We start from the raw sequence: 20,397 nt of genomic DNA on the forward strand, positions 1-20,397 counted from the left end.
GATTACCATTTTGTCTTGCATATCCAAACTATCCAGAGAGAGAATAAATGACCTTTGCAGCTCTTTACATCAGGCACTAGGCACAATCCAACAATGTCTAACTCAAAGGAGTCATGACCTTTTATGGCTTTCAACCTTTTCTCCAAGAGGTGGAACCTTTTTTTTCATTTTCAATACTCGGAAACTTGAAGACTTCAATTTCCAAATTGTTCTCATGATGTGCATTCTTCTTTATGGTGGAGTTAACATTTGCATTTGGCCTTTGACGAACCTCTCTAAACTCTTCTTGTCTACGAGAAAAACTTGAATAGCCTCCATACATCGATTCATATTAGTCCCCATTTTATTCTCATCATAGTCGAAACCCCACGGAGTTGTTCCATTGTTAACTTTCAAGCACGTAGCGGTGAGAAGTCAACTTTGTTGCTGAGATCAGAATCTGAGTGGAAAGGGCCCCCATAAGCTTCTGAGAGAACCATGAAATGCATGTTTCATTTACGGAGAATCCTAGAGTCTTTTCACATTCTTTGTTTCTCTTTTCTTTCTTCCTTTTTTTTTTGAATTCAAGACTTTGTTTTGTATAGAATATCTTTTCTTTTTTCCTTTTTTTTTTGGAAATAGACTTTATGATCCCCCACAAATGAAGTGGATGAAGGAATGATGTTATGTAATGCAAAGTGGTGAGACTGAATCTCTCACAAATCTGGATATCTGAATTATACTGATCTTTCTGAATGATACAGGTTCAAAATTCTGGCTTCAGATTGCAATATAGAAATCCGGGTATGATGAAGGCTAGTATCCTGTCCCACCCCAATCTCACGGATATGAAGTCTAGACACGGACAGGTGGTCCCTAATGGTCACCAGGGTTAACGATTCCCATGGGGTACAATGTGTTTGAGGCACAAACGTGCCAGACACAATGTTCCATGAAAGAACCTCGCCTGGTCGTGGTACCCCATGTCAAGCTCGATCATATCAAACGCTACGGGAGTTGACATAGGCATCCACACTAATCCTAAGTATCACTGGCCTGGGTAGTGGGCCTTTTACCTCACACAAACCCCCCACCTGCAAAACAAATCAGGAAAAATATGTGGCCCCCACGGGGACCCATAATATAGTCCAGATGCATGATATGCAAATAGGAAATAGAAATGATATGCAAACATATATACAAAAAGTAAACATGTAAACAAATAAATAAGCACCCAATCAAAGAAACAAACAAAGGCTAGGATCGACTCGCTAGGAATGGACCAGCACAGGTCTATCACGTCCCCAGCAGAGTCGCCAGCTGTCGCTATCGCGAAAAATGGAATCAGAGTCGCCACTAATATATTCATCCCATTGCGGGAAAGGAATATCAGAAACCTAACTCGAAACAAGAACAAGGTCTTTCGACCAGAGAACATGGCACGGGAGTCGGTTACGCAAGGGGAAGGTGCTAGCACCCCTCACACCCATCGTACTCGATGGTATCCACCTATGTTTGTTTCTATCTAAAGGGTGTCTAATATCTAAACCTAAATGCGAATGAATGCAAAAGAAACACGGGGAAAAGAAGGAATTATTTACAAGTGTGCTCGCTTAGGCCCCGCGACCCAATGCCTACGTATCCCTTACAAGGAATCAGAGCTACCGTAGTTCGGCTCAATATTTTCTATGTTTTTGTGTTTTTTAGTTGAACAGAGGTTAAAGTCGCACTCCACGATGCTCGACCTTTGGAGACTTACACGCCTAATTATGGAATGGATTCAACATGTTCTTAAGAATGCCACGAGGGCGAGAGACAGAAGAGAGTTTGGGTGTTTCAAATGGATCCCTTAAGCAATGGAGATTCGAGTTACCCTTTGGTTTGTGTTTTTTAGAAATTGGGAACTTACGCTCGGATGGTTCCCTTAAGCAAGGGAGATCCAAGCACTCGAATGATTCCCTTAAGCAAGGGAGATTCAAGCTTCCATCCCCTATTTAATGATTTTCACTTTTTTATTAATGTTTTTTTAAGTGTTTTCTTTGTATTTTTTAGAGGGATTTTATTTTGAGTATTTGTTAGGTGTTTTAGTGTTGTAAAGAAAAAGAAATGAAAAGGGGGAGACTAACCTAATTTCTAACCTAATTGTTATTCTAGTCTAAGTCTAATGTTAACATGGTGACTAAATTCTAAAAGGAGCATTAAAATGATATAAACAAAATAGGCCAAAAATATGGCCAAAAACAAGTAACAAAATTACACAACAATTATACAAAAATAACATGGATGTGATACAAAACATAAAGAAAACGGTTCAAGTATTAGTGCAAAATTAACCTAAAAATACTACTATTTTTATGGGTTTTTAATGTGTTAAGGGAATTCTAATTCAAACCAAAATCTAAATTGATGAACCTAAAAACTAGTATTTTTTATGGTGTTTACTAAATGCATTTTTATTACCTAAAAGAAGTAGCAAAAACTAAGTAAAAAAACCTAAAAAACTATCAATTAAACATGGGCTCAGGGGGTGTGATACTGAAAATGGTGGTGTGCCTAGTGAAACTGGCGCGTGGCCCAGGGGAGAGTCAGCCCAAGGTAATTTTTGACTAAAGAAAAAAACAAGTGAGAGCGTGGGCCTATGGGGGGTGAGACCAGCAGTTCGGTGGCAGGCCTGTCGCACGCTCGCGAAAAAGAACAGAGTCGCCACCAATATATTTATCCCATAAGGGAAAGGAATATCAGAAAACCTAACAAAGGGTAAGAACAGGGTCTTGCGACCAGAGAATCTAGGTACGGGAGTCGGTTACGCGAGGGGGAAGGTATTAGCACCCCTCACGCCCATCGTACTCGATGGTATCCACCTATGTTTGTTTCTATTTAAAGGGTGTGATCTATGTCTATGTCTATATGCGAATGACTGCAAAATGTAGGGAAAATAAAGAATTGTACTCGCACGGGCCCTACCCCGCTGCCTACGTATCCTTTTCAGGAATCAGAGTTACCGTAGCTCGGCTCACGTTTTTCTGTTTGTTTTTGTGTTTTTTAGTTGGGCGGCGTTAACGCTCGCGCTCTTGCATAAGGGGACAGCCTAGGATGCAATGGAGCGGAGATAACAATGCCCTTAAGAAAAGAGGGAAGAGAGAGAGAGAGAATTGGTTTGTATCTTTTAAGGGTAATTCCATGATGACGAAGACCCACTACAAGGCTTCGCATCACTTCCTTACTTTGTTTTAAATCTGACCATTTATTAGTGTTTTGAGTGTTTTTGGTTGATGTCTTTTAAAGGGGAAATTATTCGTGACTTAGATCATACCAAAAAAAAGAGCTTTTTTGAACATTTAGAGAATGCACATCGAGGCCTACGCCACAATCGATTCTCTAAATAGCGGTTGAGGTAAACAAAGCTTTTTGGATATTTAGAGAATGCACATCGAGGCCTACGCCACAATCGATTCTCTAAATAAAACACTTTTTTGGATATTTAGAGAATGCACATCGAGGCCTACGCCACAATCGATTCTCTAAATAGCGGTTAAGAAATACACCGAGGCCTACGCCTCAATCATTTCTCTTCCACTTAGTAGGAAAGAACATACATCGGGGCCTACACCCCAATCATTTCTTTCCTACTACAAAATAGAAAACGGTATGATCATTATCAGTATTTATTAAGTCTTTTAAGATTGAAAAGAAAAAGAATGAACAAAGGGGAACTAACCTATTCTCTAATCTAAGTCATTCTAATCTACAAGTCTAATGTTAACATGGTGACTAGATTCTAAAAGGAGCATTAAATGGTGTAACGACATAGGCCTAAAATATGGCCCAAAACAAGCAACAAAGTCACATAACAATTATATAAAACGAATATGGAAATAGTACAAAAACGATTCAAGCATTAGCACAAAAGTGAAACTAGAAAAAATACTACTATTTTTTATGGCGTTTTTATGAAAGAGAATTCAAAGGATTAATGTCAAATCAACCTAAAGTCTACTATTTTTATGAGTTTTCTAATGTCAACAAAGGAAATCTAGTTAAAGCCTAAATACACTAAAAATCTATTAATCCTAAAACTAATTTTTCTTGTTTTTAATCACCTAAAAATCTAACAAAGTTATGATTCTAACTATTGTTATCACCTAAAAATCTAATGAGAAAATTATGATATTTTTATATGCTTTTTATCAAAAAGAAATTTAATAACAAAAAATTATGTCGATGCCTAAATTCTAATAAGAAAACATGTAGTCAGGAGGGTTTGAAATCAGAAATGATGTATGGATTAGGGAATCAGGCGCATGCCCACAGCATTTGGCCCAAGGGACTATTTTTGTTGCAGTTTCTACTAGCCAGAAAAACATTGCACTGGATCAAGGGGTGCGTGGCTAGCATTTTCGGTGCATGGCCCAAGTGATTGATCCAATTCAGATTTGTCTCATTTTTCCCATTCAATCAGAATTTCTATCAAAAAAGGAAACTAAATAAAAACTAAAAATAATTAAAATGAAAGGGGATTAGGGTTAAATGTGAACCTGGAAATTTCTTCTCTCTCGTTTCAACGAAAACGGCGCGGCAACCTCTCAACTCCGATCATCTCCCTCTTTCATCTCCGCCGTGACAACAAACAACAAAACAACCTCCTCACTCGTCTCATCTCTCTGTTCTCTCGGACTCACTCGCTCCACCCTCGCCTCTCTCGTCTCCGATTCAGACTCGCGTGATGCTCGAATCGTGTAGATGACGATGATGAAGGTTCAATGATGATTTGCGTTCTCGTTGTTGTTATGAAGGTTGAAGAGGCGTTGCGATGATGCTATTAAAGCGATGTCACGGCTAGGGTTGAATGAAGATTGCGAAGCGGTGAACCGTGAACGAAGAGAGGACCGGTCTTTGAGAATGAAGAGGTGAGTTTCGACTGATTCTTGTTATCGCTTTCCTCTTCCCCTTCTTCTTCTCTGTTCCGTAGTTCTCTGTATTGATGGTGATGTTGCATTCGTGATGTGCTGCAGTGTGATGATGATTGAAGCGTATTGAATGGAGACGATTCTTGAAAGGGATGAAGGTGGCCAATTGTTCAGAGCGGAGAGAAGATTGGTGAAGAGGTGAGGGTTTGCAGTATGAGGAAGGTGAGGGTTTGCAGTATGAGGAAGGTGATTTTAGAAGGTTGAGAGTGTGGAGTTTTTAGAGAATGGAGATGGTAATCAGTGAAGAAGTGAAGATGAAGAGAGTGAGAAAATGGTCGAGAGAGTATTGAAGATGGTGGGAAGATGGTGAAGTGACGGTTATAAATGAATGAAGAATCGAGAGCCAGGATTGAAATGAAGCAGAGTCCAGATTTATAGAAATTCTCAGGTTAGTTTCCTTTTCTCTCAATTTCTACTGAATCGGTTAGTTAGAAGTTGCAACTGATTCGGTTATGATGTTTTTTCTGTTATGTAGTTTGTTACAGGATGGTTAGGTTGCTAGAAAAAGTTAGTTGTTTATTGGTTATGACAGTTAGTTGCTGACTCTGTTATAGGTTAGTCTTAGGGGTTAGTTATGAGCTGTTAGTTACGGGGGTTTGAAATTCAGTTATGAGGTTTTTTCTGTTATAGGGTTTTTCGGTTAGGATTGTTTGAGAAAGTTAGTTATGGGCTGAAGCTGAGTTAGTTAGTAGGTTGTAATTCTGTTTTTGGTGGTTGGAAGTTGGTTAGAGGCAGTTGTGAAGTAGTTAGATTGAACTTCCATTGGTTACAAGTTTGAAAGTTACTTATGCTAAAAAGTTAGTTGCTGTTACATTGTAGCTATTAGTAAAAGTTAGCCGAAGCTGACTGCTACACTTGATATACCTATGCCTCTGGTTTGAACTATGTCTTTGCAAACTGAACTGGTCTTCTTTTTCAATTTCTGAATCGATGCGGTTTTCTTTGTATTTGCACTTATTTGAATGTTACTTGATGTGGTGTTCTTGCTGATACGTGATCTAATTTCTGGGCCAATATGAACTTGATCGTGGATTGATAAGATAATGATGATGGTTTAATGTTGCAGATGTTTGGAAATGCAAAGAGGAAATTGAAGGTGGCTTGGAATGGTTTAAGGGTTTAGCAAGGGTGATGCTGCTGATATTGAAATGGGTGGAATGATATGCTTTGTATGGTAATTGATTTTAATCTCACAACTGTTCTAAGCGAAACTGAATTTGGTATGTTTCTTTTGTAGGTTTTGGAAGACATGGTTTGTGATCTTGACGTGCAGGTGAATAGGCTAATGTAGGGATCTTGTCGACATTTGTCATGACACTGACATGGCTGTCCTAGATGTGCACACACCTACACTTCAATTGATGACAGAACGCAGACTTGAATTTAAGTATGGATATGGCACAGTTTGGTATATGCAGGAGTGGCATTTTGTTATGGTTGGATGTATGGATCACAGTTAGTTCTTTTTCTAATTTTCTGTTGGTAAGTCTGAGCTGCAAGTAGAAAACCTGAGTTGTACCTGAATGTGATTGTCAAGCCATGAATATGCCTTTTTCATTATTGTTGCAGGGACTGATTCTGATGTTTTTATGTGGACTTTCTATTTTGTATGGATTGATTTGAATTAATGTTACAAGCTGGTAGTAGGTTAGAGTTCAGCCCCTGTTAGTGTAAGGTTCTGATTTGAATCATTTTTGTGTATATATGCAGGTAGATAGCAGCAAGTTCTCTTGGGGTGTATCTTCATGACAACTTAACAACTTGATGTTGGTGTACAAACGAAAGCGGAAGTGGCGGACTCTTGGAAAACAAGTTTGAGGAGGGATGTTTAGTTAGAAGTCCAAAGGTGAACAGTTCATGGTTTGGTCAACAGGGTCAATGGTCAACAGTTGACTAAAAGTCAACAGTTGACCCAAAAGTCAACTCGTGTAAAAATGTATATTTTTTGTAACTTTCTTTGAGGGAATATTGTAATGGACACTTGGCAAGGGAATAAGGGATGTAATGGAATTCGAATGGGTTGACATTTCATATGAATGTTGACTTTCAAATATTTTACTCTTTGTATTTGTAACTTGTGGTTGAATGATAAGCTTTGTTTGGTGCAAACCACTTTTGAAGATGACCTTGTCTGAAGATGAACTTTGAATGATGATGACAATTTGAATATACTTGAACTTTGAACTTTGGATGAACCTTTAATGTTCAAACACTAACTGACTCATGTTATCAGGAATGAGCATGTTTGAGAACTCTTTGAGAATGAATGCAGAACTTAGGGAAAAAGTATGACCAAAATAGCCTTAACATGAACCCTGATTGCATCCTCAATTGATGACCATGATTAAGCTTCAGCAATGAATTACAAATCCTGATCCTCTGAGGTTCGTGAGCACCCCCGTCTAAGGAAATAAACCTTAGGTCAAGAACCCTACGTAGATAAGAATCATCTGATAAAATGCACTTCCAAGAGACCTCAGCCAGTCATAACCCTCTGAATAAGTATCAAACACCTCTTTCTTTTCTTGATAAATAAGCCTTTATGCCAAGACTTCTGTGAGACCCCAATCTATCTATGGTCCTTGATCCCATGCCTTTTTTAGATGTTTTATTTAATGAATGAATGCAAAGTTATGTTAATGTCCTAATGGAGGTATGCATGTGATTCAAAAGCTATAAGCCAGATAAAAGTAAAGGGGTAGGACAAATTTGGGGTATGACAAGGCCCAAGGGTGTTTTTGTCCTAGTTGTTTAGCCAAAAAATTGAAGCAGCATGGGTCAAAGAGGGGTGTGATCAGCGTTTTCGTGCAAGGCCCAGGGATAATCGATCCAGATTTATTTTTATTCAGATTTTTATTCAATATTCAAATATCAATTAATTAATTAATTAAAAAGAAAAATTAAAAGGAAAGGGATTAGGGTTACCTTGTTAGTGACCTCTCAGCTCTCTTCTCTTCACGTGCGATGAAACTGCGGCCGGAGATCCTCCTCACTCCCCCATCACCGTGAACAACGACACAAACTCTCCGCTCGCACCTCCCTCGCGTTCTCATTCCGATCTCCTTCTTCCCTAATTCGAAATCACACTATTCATGCTTGATTCAGCCGAAGAAGCTTCAGAGACGATGAATGATGATGAAAGTCAAGCGAAATTGTTGATGACGATGCATTATCGAAGGCTCTCGGTTGAAGATTGATTGGATATTGATGGTGATGAATGTGACGATTACGTGGAGGATCGTGATTGTGAGGATTGAGCGATGAAAACCGATTCCGGCGATTGATGAAGAACTCCGATGAAGATTTCGCGGTAAGTTTTCTTGCTACAACCTTTTCCTCCATATATTTTCCTAAGAATCTCTTCTTCTTCTTCCGTTGAATTTTTGTCACGTTTCTTGTTTTTTATTTCTGAACGATTTGCTATTGTTATTGTTGCTATGTGATGATGATTCTGTTAAGGATTTTCTGGAGATTGGATAGGAGATTGAAGTGCTGTGAAGGTGAGGTATGAAGGTTGTTCTTGCGGTTATGAAGCTGTGTGTGGAGATTGAACAGATGAAGATTGCTGCGATTTTGAAAAGGTGATGAAGATGAAGAAATTGAGGTGAGGGATGAAGGTGATGATTGAAGAAGGTGATGAAAATGGATTCAAGAAGAAGATGAAAATGGAGATGAATGAAGAATCGTGGGATTGGTGAAAATGGTGGAGGCCTTCAAATGTGAATGATGCTGGTGATATATAGAGGTGAGTTTTCCTATGATTTTCTGTTATCTCTCACCACTCTGCTTCCTTTTTTCTGTTCTCTGAATTTCTGTTAACTCTGTTAGAGTTATTAGATTGGTTAGGAAGGTAGTTATATTTAGTAAAAGTCAGTTATGATTCTGTTAGTAACTGGCTAGAAAGTTAGTTAGGGGTGGAAAATGTTGGTTACAAATTGGTTAGAGGTTAGTTATAGGTATGGTTAATTCTGTTAGAATTGTTATAGTCAGTTAAAATGCTGTTTCTTTTCTGTTACAATTGGTTTCGAATAGGTTTAGGAAAGTTAGTTTGGTGATTCAAATTAGTTATTGTTAGCTGCTGCAAGCTTATTTAGGAAATGGCTGAGTTGTTAGAAGTGAAATGATCTGAGTGTAATATGAAAACTGTTTGGTCTTGGAAACTGGATGTGTGTGGTTTTGCAGCAAGCTTGGCATGGAATTGGTATAGTACAGCTGAATGTATATGAAAATATGATGCTGACTAGTGGATTTTGTGTGAAATGAATGAATATGAGTGAATGTTAGAAATTGGATATTGCTATTGTCAACAGGTGGGTTTGATGCATATGGTTGTTTTGGTTTTACAGGATGATTGAAAGAAGTTTGGACTGATATTTGCTTGGCTTTATGCAGGTTGGCATCAAGTTTGGAGCAAGGTCTATCAAAGTGAAATGCACCATTGCTCGAACAATACGAAACGCCTATCAACATGGCACAAATGATACATCTTTGAAGAAATGGAGAAAGAGAAGGATAGGTTTTAGGAAGTGTTGTATTTTTCGGTGTAATTTTTCTTTGTAATTGGATTTTTGTAATCTTATTTGAATGAATGTAATATGAATTGTGTAACAGGAATATGGATTTTTGAATGAATGTTTGGAAAGTGATAGACATTGTATTTTGATAAATTGTAGAGTTCTTGAAAGGAAATTGTTTGAATGGAACACTTCGAACCTTTGAAGAGAATTCTCCTTCTAACTTGAATTTGAAGTCTTCATTTTCTTTGTAGATGTCTTGCATAGAATCTCAGGATCATGGTGTGAATGCACCAAGATAATTGTCAAAACAAAAGACTTTGGACACTTTTTATATGTTGACTTTTGTACAGCTTCTTGAATTCTAACCAACCGAATCAATTTCTCTTTGACACTCGAATAACAAACCCAATGATGACAAAAATCCAAATAGGGAAATAAACCCTAGGTCAAGGAATGCATGGAAATACTCTGATTAAGTGTCAAGCACTCTGTTGTTTTAGATGAGGAATGAGTCCCTGATAACCACACTTCACACCCTATTTTCACACTTTATTATTCACAGAAAGAAGCAGATGAATCAGAAGAATTAGACTGCATTTGTTGTAGAAATCTGAAACCATTATGCAACTCTAATCTTTTCAAGATCTTTGATCCCATGCCAAATTTATTGATTAAAAATGAATGCATGAGTGTTAGATGACCTAATGAAGTATGTACATGAATGCAAAACCTGAGCCAGTTAAAAATTAAATATGTGGGCAAATTTTGGGGTGCAACAATAGCCACATACAATTGACCATGACTAAAAACTTCTTTTGGCAAATACAAATCAACATTGTCCAAAGATTGCCCTTGAGACTTGTTAATTATCATGGCAAAGGAAACCATAATTGGAAATTGGCGTCTCACCAATTTAAATGGTCATGGTGACTGTGAGGGAGACAAAGACATTATAGGAATATAAATCAATGACATGAGCAGCAAGTCTGGTTACAGTGAGTCGTGTACCATTGCACAAGCCTTCAGACTGATCTAGATTGCGCATTAACATTATCTTGGCCCCAACTTTCGACCTGATTGAATGATTAGGCAATCCAGAAGTTTTAAGAGCATTCAGGAACTCCGATGTGACATGCTCATATGCATCAAAGTTAGTAGCATCAGATTTATCTATAGAATCACTACTGAAGTATTCTTTCTCTTCGCCTACAACAATTGAAAAATTTACAAAATAAAAAAATAACTACTATCAATAGGTCTTCAACATTAACATAATTTAGAAGGAATGAGTGCAAGTTGAATACCTGGAAGAAGGTTTGTGATATATTGGTTGATATCATCTACTACTTTAATTGTAGAAGCTAAGATTGCACGACTTTGTAGATAGTTGGAATCAAGATAGTTATGAATGAGACTAGGGTATGTATCCTCAACAATTGCCTTAATCGGATTAGAAAAGTTTGAAAATAAAAACTCATTTGGAATACAAATATCAACATAACCATCATTTGGCTCACACATGGTTCCATCTCAAATTTTTAAAATCCACTCTAAAAAGCTCCTTATGTCATTAGTAGTATAATCCACTCTATAAAATCCATTCTACAGTGATTCCAAATATAAGAAGAATTAATTGTTACATGGATAATATCAGATATAGTACCTCTTGGTATAACGGAAAGAATTTGTCTGAAGTCACCACCAAACACAACAACCTTACCTCCAAATATTTTATCAGATGCATGTGGACTTCCACTCATAATATCTTTTAAGGATTTATCAAGAGACTCAAAGCAAAATCTGTTAGCCATAGGAGCCTCATCCCATATGATTAGATCTGTCATCTTTAGAAGCTCGACAAGATGCATCTTTTTTGTTAATGTTGCAAATAGAATTTTCTAAAGTTGGGACAGGAATCTTAAACCTAGAATGAACTGTTCTTCCACCTCGTTGCTTTTTTACAACATCCATGATTTCCTAAAAAATGGTTCTTTGCTCATCTACAAAAAATAGAAGTTTCACAAAGTTGTTTATATAATGTCAATGAAGAATTATTGTAAACTATTGTTCAATTAAAGTCATATTATCTGTAAGAGAAGAGTACAAATTTTAAAAAAATTTGTTGTTGAGCAATAACATCGTATTGACGCTCTTCATAAAGAAGCCTATTTCCTATAAAGGAAACAATAAAGTCTTTTGGATATGGCATTGGCTTGAAGTCCTTCAAACTTCTATCATTATTTTGTAATAGTGTTTCAATAGCCATTCGCGTTAGTTCTTTTAGCTCCCCATCAGTTAGTGTCAAACCTTTAGTCAAAAAATTGAAATAAAAATGTAGAGATCTTTCATTATGCATGAATATTAAATATATCAATTCCTATACCCTTCTATCAGCAAAAGTTATTGATGAAAATGGTAGAACGACACATATTTTATAAACGCTAGAACTACATACAGACTCTGTTATGAAAACCACCCAACCTACTTTATCATAGCATGGTGATTTGAAATTTTTTGAATTACATTATATAGGAATCAATTGTTTTTATTTGCTTACTGAGTGCGCTGAGCTGTTTCATAAACAATATTGATTTCTCTTGAATCAATTCAAGGGCAACTGATTCCTAGTGTGCATAATATATACTTCACATCTCTCCATATTCATTTCATGGCTGCACACACATAGAAGAATCTTTTATATCACAAATATCAAACTGTACTTCTAAGTTTACATGGCCCGGTTAATTTTTAAGGCTGGTATGTTGTATGAAAACTGCATCTATATTTTAAAAGACACTATAATTTAATAGAACAAATAATATATATTAGCAAAAGCATCATTCAATATATAGTAACATAAACTATAAAAATCATTCAAAATGAAATACCTTGATCTCCTTCCAATAATAGTTGATCATAAAGAATGTCGTCCGATAAAGACATCCAAGTCAATCTCCAAACATGTTCGGGTCTATTCATAGATGAGGATAACAACACGTAACAAATAATTTGCGTAAAAAGAAACCGGAACCCCAAACGTGCGCCTTTTTGAAAGGCCCATCATTAAGAACCGGCTCTCCATTATACAGAAAATATGTTTCATTCTCCTTTACTTGTTCAATCCAATCTTTAAAGTCTTGACTCCTAGTGGTGACATGAATCTATCACCCAGTGAAATTAAAGAACAAACAAAGTATAAATAAGCACAAATATGTTAGAATGTTACAAAAATTCCAAGAACAAACAATGTGAAAAATAAGAATAGCCAGCCAACAAACAATGTTATTATAAAATATGTTCATGAAAACAATGTTGTTGGTTTTAGACATATATGAACTTCTAAAATGTTCTTCACTTAATAAAAAATATGTAATTGATGTGATAGAAAATCAAACCTTTCCATCCTGAATGACCAATTCAAGGTGTTGCTGGCCAGTTTTCTCCTTGACAACCCACAGGTCAACAACCCTAATATGCATATTCCACACTTGGTTTCCCTTGACCAGATATTTGATGAGAATTGGAGCCCTTGACAATATTCAAAGCGTAGTCTGTTAAAAAAAAAGAAAGACTTTATTCAATGGACACCAAGTTATCAATTGTTGTATGAATAATAAATTTCCATAAGAACTTTATGAAAACACAAGGATTATAAAATTTTATAGGTATGTAAAGAATATATTAACTTTATTTCAAACTTTATTTCAAGTTACATAAACCTATTCATAAAAATATGAACTTTATTCATAGAAACATAAACCTATTCATAAAAATTGGAACTTTATTCATAGAAACATAAATGGATAAAAAAAACCCAGTTTGTAAACTCTTCATAGGAACAAACGACCCACAGAGTCTGTCAAATAAAGAAAACATGTATTCATAAAAACATGTGGCTATCAAATGTTGTGTAAAGAAAGAATTTTCAGATGAAGCTATTAATAAAACGACCAAGTATTCAAAACGACCCAGTTTGATAAATAGGTATTCATGAAAACTATTTATAAACGATGGGTAGTTTCAAAATCATAGCAAAAAACGACCCATTTTTCCAATCGACGTAGAGATGTGAAACTAAAAGCTTCTGGTGAACAAAAGGAGGAGAAATTATGCAATTTATACATGGTGGAAGGAGCAAACTTGAGTTATAGCAGAGCAAGATTTGGAACGATTTTTTTTATCAAACTTGGCGATAGAGAACGCCGAGCAAACTTGAGGTTCACAAAGGAGAGAGATACGCAACTGTTCACTCAATACCTTGTGTATAGTTAAGTGTTTTGGGATGAGGGAAAAGTAATTTTTTTACCTGACCAATTGGAAGCGAACAAATGGCATGTAGTTGGGAGATCTATAGTACATAATTTTTTATTTATTTATGTAGTTACTGATAAATCCTTTGTAGTAGGAGTAAGTGAGCTATGTATAATATGTTGATCAAAGGACTTTATTGGTAGTTTGTGTATAATTATAATAAAAAGTGATTTAATTAGAATGTTACAAAAATGACCTTTTGTTAGGGTAAAAAAATTGGAGCAAAGGGTAAATTAGAAAAATTGATCAATTGTTTAGTAATGGGTAGATAATAGATAGTAGAAGTAAAATACCAAGTAGTAGTACTATGAAAATGAAAAGCTGGAAAATAAAACGATTAGACAATTAGAAGTGTAAAGATCTGACACATTGTGAGTCTCAAGGGATACTTTTTCACAGGATACTACAAGCTGTACACTGATTTCTTGTAGAATTACCTAAACATTGTTTTCCTTTTCAGAATCCAAGACATTGTGCTATCCCATAATGTTTCACAAACAATTTCATAAGCATCTGCTTCTCAAACAAAATATGAATGCAAGACTTTCTCCAAAATGAGAGAAGTCAAAAAAATTGGAGAAATTATTGTCCTCTAACATGTATGTTCTCTAAGAGTAACATGTTATGGTTCTGTTTTATTCATTCTTTTCTATCTCCTTCCATTTTAATCATAATATCATATGTAGGAATCATATGCCGATACCGTTGGAACTACAATGCAATTTATAGCTAACAATAGTAGCTGGTACATGCATAATTACTAATATGTTGCTACAGTCATGAAACAATAGTAAAGAATAGGATTGCTTCATCCACATGCACTGTCACATGAAGCCTCAAAATGTGAGTGTTACTTGGTACACATTACCCTGCTATACTGTCAATCATCTTTAAGTTACTCATTTCCAAATCAAATTTATTTATCTTAGTTCCATTCATTCCTAAGTCCTAACTTTGGTATCCAATTCTGTTCCAAGCTTGTGTTGCTTCGTAAACCATTTTTAGAATCAACTTTTCATGTTTATTGGTTTGGCACACCAAATTTTTATGTATATTATTTACCATTAATGATATATTAGTAGCTAGAACTAGAAAAAATTAACATTCATAGTCATTTAATTGGTTACTGTTTTTAATGTTCTGAATGCTTATATAATTGTTTACAGTATAAAGTTGTCTAATTGTTGTGTCTTTAATGCCCTATTCAATTGATTTGTGAATTGTATAATAATTTTATAATTTGATGTTGTCACCTGCAGAAACTTGTATCCGATTTTTAGTGAAACTATGTGTTCTTGGCTGTTGTAAGGCTTGGTTCAAGCACTGAACTGATTGTACCAGAAATTGAATCTACACAGGATATGGGGAAAATAAATCGTCTTATGGATTTTCTCCGATGCACTGTAGTCAAATAGAAGGCAATAATATTTTAGCTATTGTACCACCTGTTTTTGAAGGGATGTGTGTTTGATAGTTTACTTTTATGTATCACATACTACACTAACTATGAACATGTCTTTTTCTATTCTCTTTTGTATACAATAGAAATTTTCCAAGAATCAACTCTTGATTACTTGGTCATAGAACCTTGATGCCATGTCATGAACTACTAGAGGAAAAGCTTAAGCTACTGTATGAAAAAGCTTAATGACTATTAAATATTAAAATTGGGAATGAAACATTAATATCAAAGTAAGTAAGGGTGGATAATGACTATTGAAATATAAATTATTAAAAATTAAAATCAAATGCAAATTCAAACTAACATGGAATATTTATGATTACCAATACACAATTCATACACTTATTCATCAACTCCAGATCCACCTTTCCACTTAATATCAACTATGACAGTTAATATTTTGATATACTCTGCACTATCAATTGAAATTCAATTTCAAGTCAATGGTAGAAATCATATTTCATGCTAGCAAATTGACCATCTTCTATCCATGTGGTTGTTTCTAAACTGCAATCATATTTGTTTTGCTTTCAATATCATCTATAAATTTCTACCCATTTTAAATTTAATCATGATTCTCAATTGCTAATATCATGACATTTTTTTTATTAGTTCATTTATTCTATGATTAAATTTAACTGTTAATCATTTTGTAGTAGTAATTTTTTTTGGTAATGTCTAAATATTTTTTTTCATGTCTAAAATACAAAGCCAGTTTACAATAGTCAATGAAATAATTTAGCTATGAAAATCTTTATGAAACAATCTATTAGAACATCTATTATCATTTGCAAATTAATAATTCACGACTGAAGTTCACTATTTTCACGGGTCATTATCACCACAATATCATTTTTATTTTACTCAATAAAATATTTGTAGATATTTATAGTTATTAGACATATTAGATTTATCATATTGATGATTCATTACATATCTATTTTTTAAATATTTTTAGTATTAGTGATTTTATAATGATAATTATATCAGCAACAATTACGTTGTATCAAAATTTAAGATATGAATGAACTTACCCGTGCGGACGCACGGGTCTTCTACTAGTTATAATAAAAAGTGATTTAATTAGAATGTTACAAAAATAACCTTTTGTTAGGGTAAAAAAATGGAGCAAAGGGTAAATTAGAAAAATTGATCAATTGTTTAGTAATGGGTAGATAATAGATAGTAGAAGTAAAATACCAAGTAGTAGTACTATGAAAATGAAAAGCTAGAAAATAAAACGATTAGACAATTAGAAGTGTAAAGATTTGACACATTGTGAGTCTCAAGGGATACTTTTTCACAGGATACTACAAGCTGTACAACTTTTCAAATGAAATACTACAAGTTTATGATTTAATTAAAACTAGTAACAAACCCGTGCGTTCACATGGGTTCTAGTACAGGACGTACATTTGTTTTAAATGAATATTTTTTAATATAAAAATGTTTGGTACCCGTAAAAAAATAATAATTGAATCTATAGAAAAAATCTGGTACCCGTGAACAAATGATAGTTGAATGTATAGAAAAATGTCTCGTACCCGTGAAAAAATAATAATTAAATGTATAGACAAATGTCTGGTACCCGTAAAAATATTTAGATCAATAAGACTATGATAATATATCCAAAAATAAATACTAAAAAGTTTAGTAGTATAAATAATTATAAAAACAACAATATTTATTTCGTGTTTGGATTGATACATAATTTTAATATATTTAGTTTAGGATATTAGAATTTTATATTCTTATTATTTATTATAAATTTGAAACATATTTTTATTTATTAATTATATACAATTTTATATGATTTTTCTCATATGATTGATTTGTTAAGTTAAGAGTCTTTGTTAAGAAAATTTGTATTAACTATTTTAATTTTGAAAAAAATATCAAATTCAACCGTCATATATAAATATTTAACATTTATACTTTCATATATTTACAATCATATCTAGAACAAATTAGCATTATGAAGACTATTTTATTTATTAAAAAATTATCAATAATTATATTAATTTTAATTTTAGAAATACTATCAATTTGAAATAACTATTATTAAATGATGAATGATGTGTTTCTCACTATCATAAATAAATACTATAAAATAATAAAAAAAAAAAAGAGATTTGTATATAAAATAATAAATAGAGAACGTAATAATAGTGATTATTAATTAGTGTTTAATTTTGTAATAATGGTCATTAAGTATCATTTGATTTTGTAATGAATTTAAATATGTAAAATTTCTTCCATTAAATACATAAAAATTTATGATGTGCACCTGTATAATGATATTGATAAGGAATATAAATACAAAAGCAATTATCAAAACATATTATTATACTCCTATTTATTATCAATATTATGACAAAGTATTATTTCTCTTTACGTGTATTGATTTATGTGACATAAAAATATTTAAATTAAATAGCATGGTTTTTCACGCATATTTTTAATTTACAATTAAGTTTGTTTTCATTATTATTCAATTTTATCTCAATGGTTTAATTTTCCTGTGTCATATAATTTATATATTAAGAACAAACAATAAAAATATTATTTTTGTTATAAAGGGAAAGTTTATTTTAATCATTTTAAATGATTCTTAATTTACATTTAAAATAATACTTAATTTTTAAAAGTTAACTTAATTATATTTATTACACCAATTGAATTTTATAACAGAAAAAGATAATTTAATATTATTTTTAATTTAAGATGCAATATTTTTAATAACATAATAATATTAAGAGGTATTAGACTTTTATAGCTATAATTTAAAATAAAATAAAAATATTTTTATCAAAAAAAACAAAAATATTATAGTATTACATTTTAATCAAAATATAGTATTGGGAAAATGGAATATATCTTTCTTGGGGAGAGAATAAAAAGAAGATCTTGAAAATAAAGTATTGATGTGATTATACAAAAAGCAAACTAAGTGACTTGACAATGTCATTATTACATACTATTACATATTCATCTTACACTTCTATTAGAGCTGTCAAAATGGGCTAGCCCATATGGTCCGGTCCGCCCGGCCCGAAAAATCATAGAGCTTGGGCCTTCAAATTAGAGCCCATATTTTTAAGGGCTTTTTTAGCCGAGCCCTAAAAAGCATGCTACCCATTAGGGTTAGCCCAAATGAGGCGTGGTTTATCCATTAGGCCCGCTTTATTATAAATTTTAAAAAATTATATTAATTTTAAATTATGTTACTTCAAAATAATACATTAATTTTTCTCACTTCACTAAATTATGTCTCTATTCTATTCAATTTTTCTCTTTTAAATATTAGACATTAATATAATCAACACTATTCCTTTGTATTCTATTAGTTTCTCTTATGTTAAATATATTGAGTATTATTTTATATTATTTAGACATGTATTGTATATAAAAACACATTACAATATTTATAAAAAGATAATATAGTACTTAGAAATATATTATATTTCGAATAATATAATTTTTTATTTTATTTATAGTCAATATTATGAATTTTTATTTTAATTTTTTTATTAAAAAAGTCCATTTAGGGTCAGGTAACCCGAAGTCGGGCTCGGGTAGTAATTTTGAGGCCCATATTACAATAGGGCTTTTTTTACCCATCCCTAAAAAGCCCAGGTCCATGAGGGTCAGCCTTAAATGGGCTGGGTAGTCCATATTGACAGCTCTTTCTATCCAACAATTTAGTCATATTTTTTATTAGTCAATGTTATTATTATCTATTATTTCTAACTATATGCAGTATTTTTCTTATAATATCTAATATTTCTATTAACTAATTTTTATGTAAGTAAACAACACTATATTTTTGTTGGTTTGTTGGTAACTTAAGGAGAAGATTTTTTTTATATATAAAATATTTAAATCCAAGTCATAATAATTGTTTATTGCTTAATAATACTTTCTCCGTTTTTTATTATAAGTCATTTTGAAAAAAAGTTTTGTATTTAAATATAAGTCGCTTTACAATTCCAATGAATAATTAATGCTATTTTTCCTATTATATCCTTAAATATTTATTATTCTCTCTCCTTTCAATTATATAAATTTATCTTCCACATGACATTAATGAAGGATAATTTTGTAAAAACCTTCATAATTTTTTATTTTCATACAACAATTATTATTTTTCTTAATCTGTGTGAAAAGTCTAAAACGACTTATAATAAAAAACGGAGGGAGTATATGATATTAAATAAAAATATTATACATTTTATTGAAAAAAACAATTAATGATATTAAATATGTTAATGGTGTCATGTCAAATTATCATTGGAATTTCCTTCCGCTCTCGTGTTTTGAGGCTTAGGAGCTTTCCTTGTGTATTCGGGGTAGAGTAACCCTTTTACTCCCCATCAATATATTGCTTATTAAAAAAAACAAAAAAAAAGAAACATTCCAGAAGTTATAAAAAAATGCAGTAAATAAAATTAATAAAATTCACTGTAAATAAAAAATAATCACAATAAAATTTTTTAGATCATTTTTAAAACAACAACAAAAAATATCATTTTAAAAATAAAAATTCAAACCAATAGAAAATCGGAATAAACAAATGAAATCTAAAAATCGAAAAAATTTAAAACAATAGAAAATAAGAGAAAATCTTAAACAAATTTTTTTACAATCTTTTCATCCAAGATCTCTCCGACAACCCAAATCTCTTGCTAATACACACATAAACTAATCATGTATTTTTCAAAAGAATGACTAATCTATATGTACTATTGTATCAGAAAATAAAACACATAAACATGAAGAACCAATCCTTCAAATATTTCAACTCTAAAAATTTGGGAAAAATCAGATATACTTTTCTCCATACCCATTTTCTCCATACCTATATTTTTCAAATATACTTTTTCCCCAGCTCTTGACAACACATAATGAAATCTAAAAGTCTGATTCTCAAATCTATGTAAAACACAAAACAAACAAAATATAAGGATAAGAAACTTACCTGAAGAAGATGGAAACGTAATCTTTGTCAATAATGAAATACATCCTAAAAATCATTCGAAGTTAAAATGTAAGATGCTAAATAATGAGAGAAGTAAATCTTATAAAATGAACGATTCAAGTGTGAAACTATTGAGAAGTACTATCTAAAGAATACTGATAAAAAGAGGAAGAAGAAAGAAGA

This window comes from Vicia villosa, unplaced genomic scaffold (genome assembly GCF_029867415.1).
Source record: "Vicia villosa cultivar HV-30 ecotype Madison, WI unplaced genomic scaffold, Vvil1.0 ctg.000327F_1_1, whole genome shotgun sequence".
NCBI lineage: Eukaryota > Viridiplantae > Streptophyta > Magnoliopsida > Fabales > Fabaceae > Vicia > Vicia villosa.